Here is a 14,411-nt window from a genome sequence, read left to right on the forward strand (position 1 = left end):
CACACATACAGGCTGGGGAACTCCCCTCTTGTCAGCACGGAGGTGGAAAAGGATCTGGGAGTCATTATTGACTCCAAGATGAACATGAGTCGGCAATGTGGGGAGGCGGCTAGGAAGGCCAACTGCACCTTGTCGTGCATCCACAGATGCATCTCGAGCAGCTCCAAGGAGGTGATCCTCTCCCTCTATGCGGCAGTGGTCAGGCCGCAGCTGGAGTACTGCGTCCAGTTCTGGGCACCACACTTTAAGAGGGATGTGGACAGCATGGAGAGGGTCCAGAGGAGGGCCACTCATATGATCAAGGGACAGCAGGGTAGGTCCTATGAGGAAAGGTTGCGGGACCTGAACATGTTCAGCCTTCAAAAGAGAAGGCTGAGGGGGGATTTTGTGGCCTGTTATAAACTGGTTAGGGGGGATCAGCAGGCGCTGGGGGAATCCTGTTCTCCCAAGCGCCGCAAGGAGTGACCAGGAACAACGGTCACAAGCTGGCGGAGGGAAGGTTTAAGTTGGACATCAGGAGGCGCTACTTCACGGTCAGGGCGGCTCGGGTCTGGAACCAGCTTCCAAGTGAGGTGGTGCAGGCTCCCACCCTGGGGGTTTTTAAGAGGAGGTTGGATGACCACCTTACTGGGGTCATTTGACCCCAGTGCTCTTCCTGTCATGGCAGGGGGTCGGACTAGATGATCTGCTCAGGTCCCTTCCGACCCTAGAAACTATGAAACTATGAAAAGGGCACAAAGCATTTCAATGTGTGTGTTATATCATTCTCTGTACCTGGGAGGTATGATAATAGCCTAGACCAGAGCTATTTGTATATGAAAAACCATGAATAGGCTATGATATCATTGACTGCTTGGCCTCAGTCACAGACTGACTTTGAACAAGACAGCTTTAAACTGAATGACTAATTAACACTTTGGAGAAAGGACATTCATGGGAAAGATTTAATATCCCCTACATATCCCTGCATCCCTGCTATGGCTTGGATTCAGAGTGACCTAGACAAATTGGAGGATTGGAACAAAGGACATCTCATGAGGTTCAACAAGGACAAGTGCACAGTCCTGCACTGAGGGAGCGATCCCCTGCACGGGTGCAGGCTGGGGGTGATGGGCTGGGCAGCAGCTCTGCAAAAAAGTACCTGGGGGGACAGGGGACAAGAGGACGGATATGAGCCAACAGTGTGCCCTTGTTGCCAAGAAGGTGAATGGCACCCTGGGCTGCATCGGTAGGAGTGTTGCCAGCAGATCAAGGGAAGTAATAATTCCCCTCTATTCTACATCTGAAGTCCTGTGTCCTGTGTCCTGTTTTGGGCCCCCCACGACAGAAAGAATGTGGACAAGTTGGAGCAAGTCCAGTGGAGGGCAATGAAAATGGTTTGGGGGCTGGGGAACAGGACTGGTGAAGAGAGGCTGAAGGAACTGGGCTGAGTTAATTTGCAGAAGAGAAGACCGAGGGGGATTGAACAGCAGCCTTCACCTCCCTGCAGGGGGGCTGCAAAGAGGATGGAGCTGGACTGGTTTCAGTGGGGGCAGATGACAGGACAAGGAGCAATGGGCTCAAGTTGCAGGAAGGGAAGTCTAGAATGGATGTTCAGAAAAAACTGTCTTATTAGGAGGTCCGTAAAGCACTGGAACAGGTTACCCAGGGAGGTGATAAAATCTCCATCCTCAGAGGTTTTTAAGACCTAGCTAGAGAAAGGCTTGTCTGGGACGATCTACTTGGGGCTGGTCCTGGTTTGAGCAGGACCTTCTGAGGTCCTTTCCAACCCTCATTTTCTATGGCTCTATAATTATATATTCAATTGAAGTATGACAAGTCACTTCAAATATGGCCTGAGTTTCTCACCTGTGACTCAGAAGGCCAGGGTTTGAATCCCCAGTTTACCATGCCTCTCCTACAATGTCTGGATCATCATAGGTACAACGCCATGCTTATACTACCATTTCACCACAGAGTTTTGTGATCTATCAGTGCCTCAGTGGCCTGAAACAGGGATAGGAGCCCTTCCTTGCATCAGAGAGAAGATAGCCAATAAACAACATGAGGTGTTTGGGTACTCTATGAGCAGGAAAGTGATTTTTTAAAAGCAATTAATTCTCATTGGAACGGAGGCTCCTAAATACCTTTAAAAAATCTAGGCCATTGTTTCTGTAATTCTGTCTCCCTCTAGTGACTGATTCCAGTCAGTTTTGCATACAGAAAAGGTTTCTCCCTTACTCCTTTAACTCCGTTTTCTCCTTGATTTATCCCATATAGCTATCGACTGAGGGCCCTGAGAGAAGGGGGATCTCAGAGAACAGGTGTCCATATTGCAAGATAAATCATCAGGATTGGTTGACCTTCTGGGCAGCCTAAAGATGACCCAGAAAAAGGATTTTTTTAAAGAAGTAGGAATTAAATATATTTTTTGTTTCTTTCTGATGATGAGAACAGACCCCAAAAGAGGTCTTTTCCCTGGATTGTCTTTCCTTTAATGTTATAAACACCTAGGAATGGCAATTTTGAACTTCTTTGGTTTTGTCATACCTCTGGTAACTTTTGCAGTGAGCTCTCCTTAATCAAAAGTGTTAGGCTACGAAATCTTTCACCCCAGTGTCTTTATTCCAAACTGGGATCATCTACATGTGCCTCATTTTAGCCTAAAATCTCCATTTTTAAGGTGCATTAACGGTATGTATCTACACATGCACTCCTTTAATGTGCCTTAGAAATGGTGATTTAAGGCTATGTGAGCCTAAATTTTATACTTGTATAATGTAGGTATTGAATTTAGGCGCCATGGGCACTAAGTCGCAGTACTGCACATGTAAATGTGCTAATGTACATTAAAGCGGCGTGCATGTTAATGCACTAATGAGCATTAATGCTAACGTGCTAATGCACATTAACTTAGCTATTTGCGCCTAAATTTAAGTGCCTTAATGCGCATTAGCACATCCATGTGTAGATGCATGCCTAAATCATCTTAATGTGCCTTAAGCAAAGGTGCATTAAGTTTAGACACACAAATTCACATGTAGACATGTGCTGTATAAGCTAGTCTTTCCATTCAAATCAGGACACCTGTCACACTCCTTCCTAATAAGCTGTCCAGATCAAGCTCTTTGTGTTTTCCCATGCAGAGCACTTTCCCAAGCCACACATCTTTGATGTGGTTCTCCTTTACCCCCCATCCATTTTTTCAACCATACAAGGAATCCTTCACAGCCTGCACACATTCAAACATCCGGTCACCAAATCCTGATTTCCCATGTCCCTGCACCTTCCCCCATGGTGAACCAGTCATGAAGATCAAGTAATTGAGTTTTTTGTGAGCAAAACCCAGCAGCGTGTCATTTTTCCACTCAGGCGGACGGAAAAAAGCAGCCACCAAGGGCTGGGGTAATGGAGCATGATTCTGGCACTTCTGCTGTCCAAGATGGTTGTTCGGGACATTGAGCTGTGTAACGGGACTGAGTCCAAGTGAACTGCCCAGCTGCAATTCCACCCTGTTTCCTTGTTCCTTATAGAGGTTTCCATTTCAACATTCACATCTTCCTATCCACTATACTTGTATTTCGTAGCAATGTGGCTGCGTGATAAGGGGGAACTATCTAACAGCAAAGCGGGGAAAACTTCCCATATAGCCCCGTATGACACTTTGGAGGCCCTGGAGAAGGGGACATGCTCTGCATCTTCCATATATTTCCCCCCCATCTCTTCTTGATTGGGAAGAGCAAACAAAATCTTGCATTAGAGCCGGATTTCTTCCTGCCCCGAATCCTGGAGGTTTTACAGCGTGAAAGCAGATGGGATATGAGTAAGGGAAAAAAAGTCACCATGATGAGGCTATTTTGCGGGACTGTGTTTTCTTAATCTGTTTATGGTTTACAAATGCAGCCCTTAGAGACGCTGCTAGCTAACCCACAGCCCCTCGTCTAACTTTGGATTCTGCAAAGATATTGAATTTCCTGTCTTTGTTCCAAGGGGGACTATTACGGAATGGCCTTTTTTACTCCTCTTAAATTTGCCAATTATCACTTGCCAACTAGTGCTGTCACAGTCCACAGAACATGGCTGGAAAAATCCACTTCTCGGGCCTTTTGAAAGACCCCTCCCCCCCCAAGTCTCCATCTTAGAGATGTCCTTACAATGGATTTTTACAAGTTTCACTATGCAAAAGGTCAAAATATGGCCTGGATTTTTTTGTTTTTAAGCCTTTTTCTTTGGTGTGACCAGAGGCTCCAAGAGTTCTGATCTAAAATAGATTTATAGCATAAGGGGCAAAGGGCCATGTGGGAATGCGAAGCTACATGAGAATGCCTTGCATAGACCTGCATAATGACTGTCAAGACCCGTAAGAATTGCTGTCATGAAGCTGAGCTCGGTGGGGTTGTGTGGGACAAACCTTGCTCTATGTTTCACAAAAAGCAAACCTCCAGGTGTGTGCAAAGCAGCAGAGGTTAGTAGAAGGGTCATCCCTGTGACCTGACCCCCAAGGTGCAGTGCATCATGGGATCAAAGACACAGGGCAGGTGTAATGGACCTGCAGATCAGGGAAGGGTACATGATGCTCATCTAGTAGATGAGTAGCAGCACTAAGGCATGGATCCAGCAGCTTCACTACAGCCTCCCAATGGATGCAGCGAGGGAGAGTGGGCCATGGCAGCAGCCTTAGATTAGGCCTATTGCAGCTTCCCAGCTCGGAAGGGATGTCCTTTCTCAGGATCAGAGAGTTTCCCCAGCTTTGCACCAAATCCACTTAACTGGCTGTGACCCAAAGAGGAAGACTTTTGCTCACAAAGAAACAGGAAAACCTTACAGCAGCATGTATGGACTCAGTGGGTGTGTACACACATACTAAATCAACTTAGAATAAGGTGACTTAACTAAGTCCACTTAAGTTAAGCCACATAGGAGCATACACACATACAGCTCCTTGACATGGTGGCAGCCATCTTGTGAGCTCCGTTGACTTAACTGTTACTCAAGATAATATACATCAGAAGTGTATTATCTTGCACTGTTGACTCTGCTCCACATAAATGTGTAGGCTCTGATAGTTAAATCGACTTCAAAAAGCTAAACTGGCTTAACTGTCAGAAACGTATGCTTCCTATGGGATGGTTTCAGTGACTTCCTCTCACTTTTTCAATGGCACAATGGTCATTGTAGGAACACCATCGAACCCTCAGCAATCTCATAATGAAAACAGGCAGAGGAGCAAGCTGAAACCAGCTGTAGCAGGCCTTCTCTTGCTAAGCCAGAATTGAACAGTGGCATTCTCATTCACTGCCAGCACAGCCCAAAAGGAGATTGAGTGATCACAAAAAAATGACTTAAGCTACAGAACTTGGATCTAGATCTAGAACTAATTCTAAACTTCTTCAGCAGGCCAGAGAGTTTGGACCCAGTGTCCTAGGTCAGACCATGCCTAAAACAGGCCTGGAATGAGGAATGTACAACTTAGGCTGATCTCCAGACACAACCTTTCTCCAGCAGGTGACCAGATCAGTGCCACAGCTCCCTTTGTCATTACCAAGCATTGACCAACCCAAACCTTGCTGGCAAAACCCCGCATTGGGTCCCTACAACTGCTGTGGGGCGTGGCTGTGTGAGTCATCGTGCTGGCCTGGTCTCGGGGTGACAGGGTTAGAGGCGCCAGACTCTATATTAAACAGGGGAGGGGCTTTCCCACTGGAAGCAAAGGGAAGCAGAGAGAAAGCACATTAACATTTAAAAAATGTACTTGGCAGGTCTTCCAAGCCCTCCACTGTAACCGCTGTGCTTTGCATACACAGGCGAGTGGTCTCTCCCCTGTGAGCCTGGTGTACCTTCCTGCTGGAGTATGCAGCAAAATTACAGCTCAAGATGGGCCCACACCAAAGCCCAGCGCTGAGGCTCTATTCTCCGGTTTTGGTTCCGGCATCTCTAGCAATGACCCTGACCTGATGACCTTAACTCTGATAGTTTGGGGACTTATATTGGCTAAACAGCAGCTCTGCAGAAAAGGACCTGGGGGCTACACAGGAAAATAAGCTAAATATGAGCCAGAAGTGCGTCCTTGTTGCCAAGAAGGCTAACAGCATCCTGGGCTGCATTGGTAGGAGCGTTGCCAGTAGATCAAGGGAAGTGTTTCTTCCCCTCTATTCAGCACCGGGGAGGCCACATCTGGAGTCCTGTGTCCAGCTGTGGGCCCCCCACTACAGAAGGGATGTGGAAAAGTTGGAGAGAGCCCAGTGGAGGGCAACAAAAAGGGTTGGGGGGCTGGGGGACATGACTTGTGAGGGGAGACTGAGGGAACTGGGGAAACTGGGATGATTTAGTCTGGAGAAGAGAAGACTAAGGGGGATTGAATAGTAGTCATCAACTCCCTGCAGGGGGGCTCCAAAGAGGATGGAGCTGGACTGTTCTCAGTGGGGGCAGATGACAGGACAAGGAGCAATGGGCTCAAGCTGCAGCAAGGGAAGTTGAGGTTGGATATTAGGAAAAACTTTCTTATGAAGAGGGTAGTGAAGCACTGGAACAGGTTCCCCAGAGAGGTGGTGCAGCTCCATCCTTGGAGGTTTTGAAGACCTAGTTAGACAAAGCCTTGTCTGGGATGATGCAGCTGGGGCTGGGGCTGAGGCTGGTCCTGCTTGGAGCAGGAGGTTGGGCTAGATGTGGCCTCCTGAGCAAACTTCAATCCTCAATTTCTATGATTCTGTTATTCTATGATAATGAGTTTACTGTTGACATCATGCCTAGAGTTTTCTTGCTAGCTCTGCAGGCCAGATATAGGCACTCACTCTCCATGCAGGCTGCAATGCCCACACAGGCCAAGCTGGGTCAATACAATTGGCAGCACCTCCCCATGGGCTCTGATCCTGGATGGGATTGATTATGCTTTACCTGTGGGGACAGGGATATGAAACCAATGTGACTAAGCCGGGGAGAGTCAGCCCATTGTCAGTCCTGTATGAGGCCAAAACAGGGAAAATGCCAAGAGATTCCCTATGTTCAGGTGTCTTGAACTTCCTATTGCCGCCCAGTGACCACAGCAAGCTGGGCCAATATGGAGCAGCCTTCAAAGCTGGGAAAAGAGGCTGCGGAAGACACTGCAGCTATGGTGTCCCAGATATGGTTTGTTTCAGTATAGAAACCTCAGATTTCTGAGCAAACAGGGTGGCTGGGGTAGCCTTTGATCACACATCTGAGTTACTGCAAGCTATATATCTAGTTAGATCTCAGGTAGCTTACTCACAAGTATCATCCAGAGGCAGGTGGAGATTCCCTCTGGAGGCAGACAGTTCCTTGATCATGAGTTTTGAGTGAGAGACAGAGCAAGTTTCAGATGGTCCAGCTCTTCTCCCTTTCTTCAGGCTGGTTTGCTCTGTCTGTCAGGGTTAGCAGATAGCACTACTCTTCCTATGCCGTGGACTTAACATGTAACCGTGAGAAGCACTGACCAGCACCTAAATAACAATGAATGAGGAGACATCACAGATAATAAGAGTATAACCTCTTCTCCCTTGCAGATCTCTTAGCTTTCTTCTTTGCTAGATCAAATCTGGCTGTTGTTACCTGGAGAAGAGACAAGTCCCTTTCCCGGCCTTTTCCATTTCAGTGATGCCCTGTGGCAAGTCATTCCACAGGCCAGAGCGTACCACATATTCTAGTATAAAACACACAACTTTTCTCCAATATTCAAATGCTGGAAATGGGGGTGAGCATGGTAGGCGAGAAAGTATGGTAACAGCCATTTCTGTCTGCTGGGGGAAAAAAAAGGTATGCTGCTATGCTGTACATCCTCCCTAGCTACTAGATGTGGACACTTTCTTTCCACCCCCGATCCTCAGTATAGGGTCCTCCTACACTCAGTTTCTTACTGCTACGTACCAGTATTTCCAAGAAAAACTTTTTTGTTTTTATGTTTTTGAAAGGAAGAATATGGGCACATCTTGTATTGGGGCCGTATGCTGTATGTGAGGAAATAAGGTATTTTCTTGTGTCAGCCACAATGCTACACTGCTTGACCCCACTTTCCGATCTGGTCTGTGGTGTGTATCACATTCTCCATCCTTCTGCTTCATTGAAGAGGCTGATCCCATGAGGTGGTACACACTTTCCACACCCCAACGTTTTCATTCATTCAGTCCCCCCTGTGGTGAACACACTCAGAGCTGACTAACCACTGAGTATGAAACTCAGGCATGGGCCACACATGGTCCCAGCTACATCAATGAGCAGAACATTTGCCTGGAACAACAGAGCTCCTTCAAGCCCTATTGCCCCTATTGCTCCTTCAAGCCCTATTGCCCTGAACAGGGCTGGAAAGAGGGCCGTTGGTTGTAACTGTGTTGGTTGGTCTAAAAAGATATCACATTTAGCCAAAGAACCTTGTCTGCTGATGGAAATGGAAATTTGTCTTTTCTGCTCCATGTGTTAGGGTGGTTTTAAGTCTTCCTCAGAGACATTGGAAGTTGGTTACTGTGGAGGGCCAGTAGGGGGTGCTCCGGTGCTGAGCCACCCACCTCACTGTGCCCGAGCGCCTTCCAGGCTCCGAGTGCCTCCCTGGGGGTGCTTCATGTCTGGCCAACCCCCTTCCTGGAGCACACTCGCTAACCTAGGGGTAGAGCTGCCACCACCCAGGGATGGGCTTGATTCTGGCACTGTGGCCCCTGGGAAACACAGGCCTAGTAGCCCTTGAGGGCACTTGACTCACTTCAAGAACTTGGGGTGATTCCCTCAGTCAGAAGCACAAGTAGTGGTCTCCCTTAGTCACTCGAACCAAAGGGGCCCCAAGGCATAATCTAGACCCACTCCCAATAAGTCTCCTATGCTAGGTACAAAGGAGAGCTTTATTGGTTACAAGAAGTAGGGTTGGACTAAGGTACAGAGTTGAGTAGTATCAGAGAAATCCCATAGAGCAAACAGGGTGGCTGGAGTAGCCTTTGGTCACTCATATGAGTTACTGCAAGCTATATCTCTAGTTAGAGCTCAAGTAGCTTACTCACAAGTAGCATCCAGAGGCAGGGGGGGATTCCTTGATCATGAGTTTTGAGACAGAGAGAGAGCAAGTTTCAGCTGGTCCAGCTCTTCTCTTTCTCTGAGTTTTCCTCATTGCTGCTGTCCCCTCCTCCTGGGCAGTCCTTAATTTATACAGCCCTTATGACCTCATTTATCTGGTCCAATGGAGGCCAGTACCTGTTGGCTGTCAGTCAACCAATTTGAAATGCATCACTGGTTGCTGGGCAGACTGGCAGTCTCTAGCCCACCAGGGAGCCCAAGCCCCTCACCCAGGTATGTGATGCCAGCCACGTAGGCAGAGGGAGCAGGTTTCCCCCCTCCCTCAGGAATGTATCCAGCTCAGATTACCTAATTAGATAGGGTAAGGTGTGTACCCTCTGTAGGGCCCTTCCTAACCAAATTGTCACAGAGCAGAGTTTTTGGGGAGAAACAGAGGTGGCAGTTACAACCAGGGCTGGTGATTTTGACTGGGCTGTGCCAATGCTCCTGCTGGGACCCAGTCCAGAGGTTCCTGGCTAGGGGGTCTTGCCCCCCCACTCAGGGTCAGACTGATTATTATATTTGCAGTCTGGAAAGAATTATACTCCATGGCCAGATTGGCATGGACTGGAGGGCAAGTGGGGGGTGTTGTCTTTCTCTGTAGCAGGGAGTGTGGCCTACTACCCAGGACCTCTTGAGCATATCTTGACAACGTTTTATAGAAGCAGGACATTGGCTGCCGTGGGCGGTCCCCCTGCTTACCCTTGCTAGGGTGTGATGTCTTGGGTTGACGGTAGTCTTACTTTAGATGATGAATTTGTCTGGGATGGTTGGGATAGCAATGACTCTGCCTTTGGCATGGGGTTGGACTAGATGTCACCTCTGGAGGTCCCTTTCAAGCCCCACTTCTCTATGATTCTGTGAAAGTGTCTCAACCTCCTCTTCAGTTCCTTGGCAGAGCATTATCAAGGATTTCCTGGTAACTCCTTCTAGCAGTGGCTGAGAAAGAGACTATTTTAAGGTATTTTTCAGGGACCTCAGGGATCGTATGGTTCAACCCCCAACGTGGGCACAGATTTCACCATGCAATGAACCTGGATCAGCAGGTTTCATACTCAGTGCACTAACCATTATGCTGTTGCTCGGGTATGGGTTCAAAGCTGCCCCATACTGGAGTGACTCAAAGCCTTTGGTAGCTAAAGTCCACTTTTTTGAGGGTCAACATTCATCACCTCCAACATCCTTTGATTTTGATAGATTCCAAGGAAGCAAACCTCCACTTGTAACTCTGCATTGGAGAGCATTTCTTCTGATGAGCAAGGCAGGATTTACACTGCAATGGGGCTGCCAAGAAAACACTATCCCTGTCTCCAAACTCTGATCCTACTAAAGCGTAGGCAGGGGAGAGGCTGCAATCCAGAACCTTGCTTTAAATCCATTCTAAATCAAATTATTTAGCCAATTAAAAGGAGAAGACGGGGGAAAAAAAGAAAAGAACCCCACCCAGCTCACTCATCCTCATTCCAACTTTGCCATTCCTCTTCAAGGAACATGTGCATTTTGTTTCTAATTGTGCATGATCCTTGCTTGTTTGTTTAGATGGCTAGATGGATTGCTCTCCTGCCATGCCTCTTTGCAACAATTTGGGAGGCTGCTGGCATCAAACGCCTTTCTCAATCTGCCCTTCCAGTCGAGGGGATTGTGGAGAATGGCTTGCCTGATACATGCATCTGTTTCTCATGCTCTTCCAAAATACAATTCCATTTGCTTTGCTCTGCATTGGGGAGTGGGGGGAGGAGAAGAATAAAAATAAGGATACAGAAAGAAAAAGAAAGAAAAAAAAGTCCCTTTCTCTCTCTCTCTCTCTCTCTCCCTGGCTTTTTGACATGTCCTTCCATTTGCTCGTGTGATTTGGGAAAGGAAAGAAATGTTTGCCGAGGCTTTGGAAAAGGTCAGTGCTAAAAAATAAATAGAGCAGAGCCTGTCAGCTGCCAGCTCCTGGCTAGCTGCTTTGTTTGCAAAGAGGAGGAGGAGATGGGACCGCAAACCCACTCTGCAGCTTCAGGGTGAATAAGAATCATGCCTGGCTTTTCTATGAGGCTGCTCATCAGTGGATCTCAAAGCACTTTACAAAGGAAGCCAATACTGTCAGCCTGAGGAGGAAACTGAAGTACATAGAGGTGAAGTGATGTGCTTAAGTCTACCTAGCAGGCCAATGATGGAGCTGGGGGTAGCAATCAGGTCCCTTCTGTCCTAATTTACTGCTCTGTTCTGTAGATCAAACCATGTGATGAAGGATTTGGAAGAGAAGGAACATGTGAGAGTATCAGTTGGGGGTTGGGACACTGAGGCAGGACAATACGGGACTGAAGCAGCACGGTGCTATGTGCTGTACATACAAAGAGGATAGAGTCCCTTTCCTGAGTGGCTGTGGATAAAACAGAATGGGCCGGAAACGTCACGGCCTACCATTTTCCAGACAGGGCTGCTGCCTACAGGAATCTCAGCCATCGTGACAAAAGCAGGTCTTAAGAAGAGATTGCAAGGATGGGAACAGCAGGAGAGGAGGAAACTCATGAGTGGCTTGTGGATAGAGCAGACGGGAGGATAGCTGAGGCTGCCAAGGTTGGCGAAGTCAAGGCAGGGCTCAATGGACCGATTCCCAAGCAGTGGAAAGGACTCTGCTAGGGTCTAATGGGTTTCTGGTTGTAGCCATGTCGGTCTAAGGCAGGCAAGGTTCTTCGAGTAGATTTGATATCTTTTATTAGACCAACTGAGGAATTGGAAGAAAGTTATTAGCAGGCTTTCATGCGCAGTCACCCTTCTTCAGGAATAGGAAGGGTGTAATGATCACTTAGGCCATTGTATGGTGAGACATGGAGAAGTGCCCAATCTAGGCCTCTTGGCAATTTCATCCCTCTCCCTTTGTGGTAAGACTCTTGATGTTGTCAGCCTGACACTGAGTTTCTTAGCTTAGCAGTTAAGTGGTTAACTTTTATCATCTGAAGAAGTAACCCATTGCTTACAAAAGCTTATGCATCGCTGATTTAGTCTATAAGGTGCAAATCTACCTTGCCATCTGCCAGGCTTCTATAAGTCACCAAGTCCGGGTCACGACATGGCTGCCTTTGGAGGCCTGATGTAGGCTATGTCTGTGCTACACCGGGCTGCTGTTGCATGGCTGTACTACAGGGATTGATGCCCCTGGTTTGGACTCAGCTCTGATGAGAAAAGGCATTATTCTGCCAGTGTCAACCTATCTCAGCTGGCCAAAATTTGCCATGTGAACAACGGCTTTTGGGCTAATCACAGAGGTGGAAAATGACCATGACCAGAAATCTGTAAAATATCATTTTGATTGTGTCACCTTTTTATTTTCCTTCAGAAGAATGATAAAAATTGCATTGCACTTATATGCAGGGTCAACCTGTCATCCAGCCCCATGCAGTCCTACATTTTTTACTTGCAGTGGTTGTCTGCGTGCCATAGATTTGGGGAAGGTCCTGCTTTGAGCAGGGGGTTGGACTAGATGTGACCTCCTGACATCCCTTCCAGCCCTCATTTTCTATGATTCTATAAAATCCCCAAGTCATATATTTTTTCACCGTGGTTGTTATTTTAATGTGCTCAATGCATTTCACCCTTTGAGTCCTTCCTTTGTCTCCTGCCTGTTGTAATTTGTAATAGCAATGGCAGTTATAAGTTTATACCCACAAGGATGGACATATTCAGGTGAAACAGGCATGAATGAACCTGAAAATGTGAGAATAACTTATATGTGGGGTCGACTGATAAGCAAAGCAATATGGTACTTTCCTTCTGGATGACCATCCACAAACCAGGTGAGTGACGAACTACGCAGGTTTGATAGTCTGCCCAGATATTTTTTGCCATTGGAAGAAAACTGTCTTCCATTATGAGGTGATGTCAGGAGTCGTGATACTGCAGGCTTCGTGGCCATTTTGGCAGGAACCCAAGGCCCATACAGAATTGGTATCAGGCATACCATCCAAATGCACATGACCCATACTATTTTCTGTCAATCAGTGAACAACAGCTAGGGCTTGATTAAATTTGTTGGCAGCAGACACTGGCTATTAATTAGCTTCATCTTCATTTAGAAAGGGGAGAGCTTCGGGTTCTATTTTGGAGACCTCTAATTAAAGGGAAATTGCTTCTAAAGGAAGAATCTTATTGCTAGCACAGCAGCTGCTTAAAGTGCAGTCTATCCAAGCACATTTTTAAATGCACCTGCTTCAGTTCACACATGTAACTCTCTGGAAGATTTTGGGCTGATTTTCCCCATACATCCTCTGCATCTAAAAGCACCAACTCCTGGGAAGTTTGCACCAAGATCCTTCAGCCAGAATTGAGTTTCAGGGAAGGGAAAAAAAAACAGAATTTATTCTTCCTATATTTAAATATATGAGTTGAATTTTTTAAAGCAGCTGTAAAAATGGCTAGTGTTTATCATTTGACACTTGGCAAGGATTCCTTCTGGAAAAATACGGTGCTTTAGCTTGTCATTGGTTTTAACAAATAAAAATGATTTTGATCAAATCTGGATATGAGTTTGATTTATGGAGAGCAGCTGTGGCAGAATGAGCCTTTAATTTGATTAGTATGCCCCTAAAGATGCACTTGACCCCTATCTGCATCAGCTGATACAGTCTCTTATAGCTGCATGATCCCATAGTGACACAAGTAGCTAAACTGCTCTAACCTTGACCCTGAATGCAGTAGGGTTAAAGTTGTAGTGGTTTTGCTACGCTTGCATTTTGGCAGGACCATGCAGACATAACAGTTGCGTTGTAACACCCTGTATCCCTGCTCCTAGCTGTTACATCTGTTTATGCACAGTGTGGCTTAGGCCATGACAGACATTCATTTGTTTCTGGGAGAGTTGCTGCTCTCCTGGGAGAAACCACAAGTGTACCAAAGTTCATGATTTTTCTTCCACAGTAAAAATGACCACTCCAGGAAAAAAAAATAACCCAGGAACAACCAGGGCTAAATCATACTTGGGAGACATTCTCTTGTGAGAATAAATGCCTGAACATTTACTGAGAGAAGCCACAGCGCATCCCTCCAGAATCCCATGCTGCTTTGCTCCCCTCCATGCACTGCTGCCATTCTGTCTCCAGGCAGACTGAGAGAGCCTGCAGAGCACATTGAGATGTGTGCACAGGGGCCCCTCAGCACTGCAAGCTCTCTTCCCTTCAGAGGTCCAGCCTTCAAATGTCTGTTCAGGTGTCTCTGGGTAAGGATTTTTTTTTACCAGGAGAAGAAACCTAGGATAATTCTCCCAGATCATTGGCACGTGTGTACTCAGCCTTAGTTCACATGGCCAGACCAGGCACAGGCTGAGAATTTAATTTTTGAGCAAACAGCCTTGCAATTTTGACAGGGCATTAAATCTTCTCAGGAAAGATGCATGCATC

This window comes from Gavialis gangeticus, unplaced genomic scaffold (genome assembly GCF_001723915.1).
Source record: "Gavialis gangeticus isolate Ggan-Ray unplaced genomic scaffold, GavGan_comp1, whole genome shotgun sequence".
In the NCBI taxonomy this organism is placed as follows: Eukaryota; Metazoa; Chordata; order Crocodylia; family Gavialidae; genus Gavialis; species Gavialis gangeticus.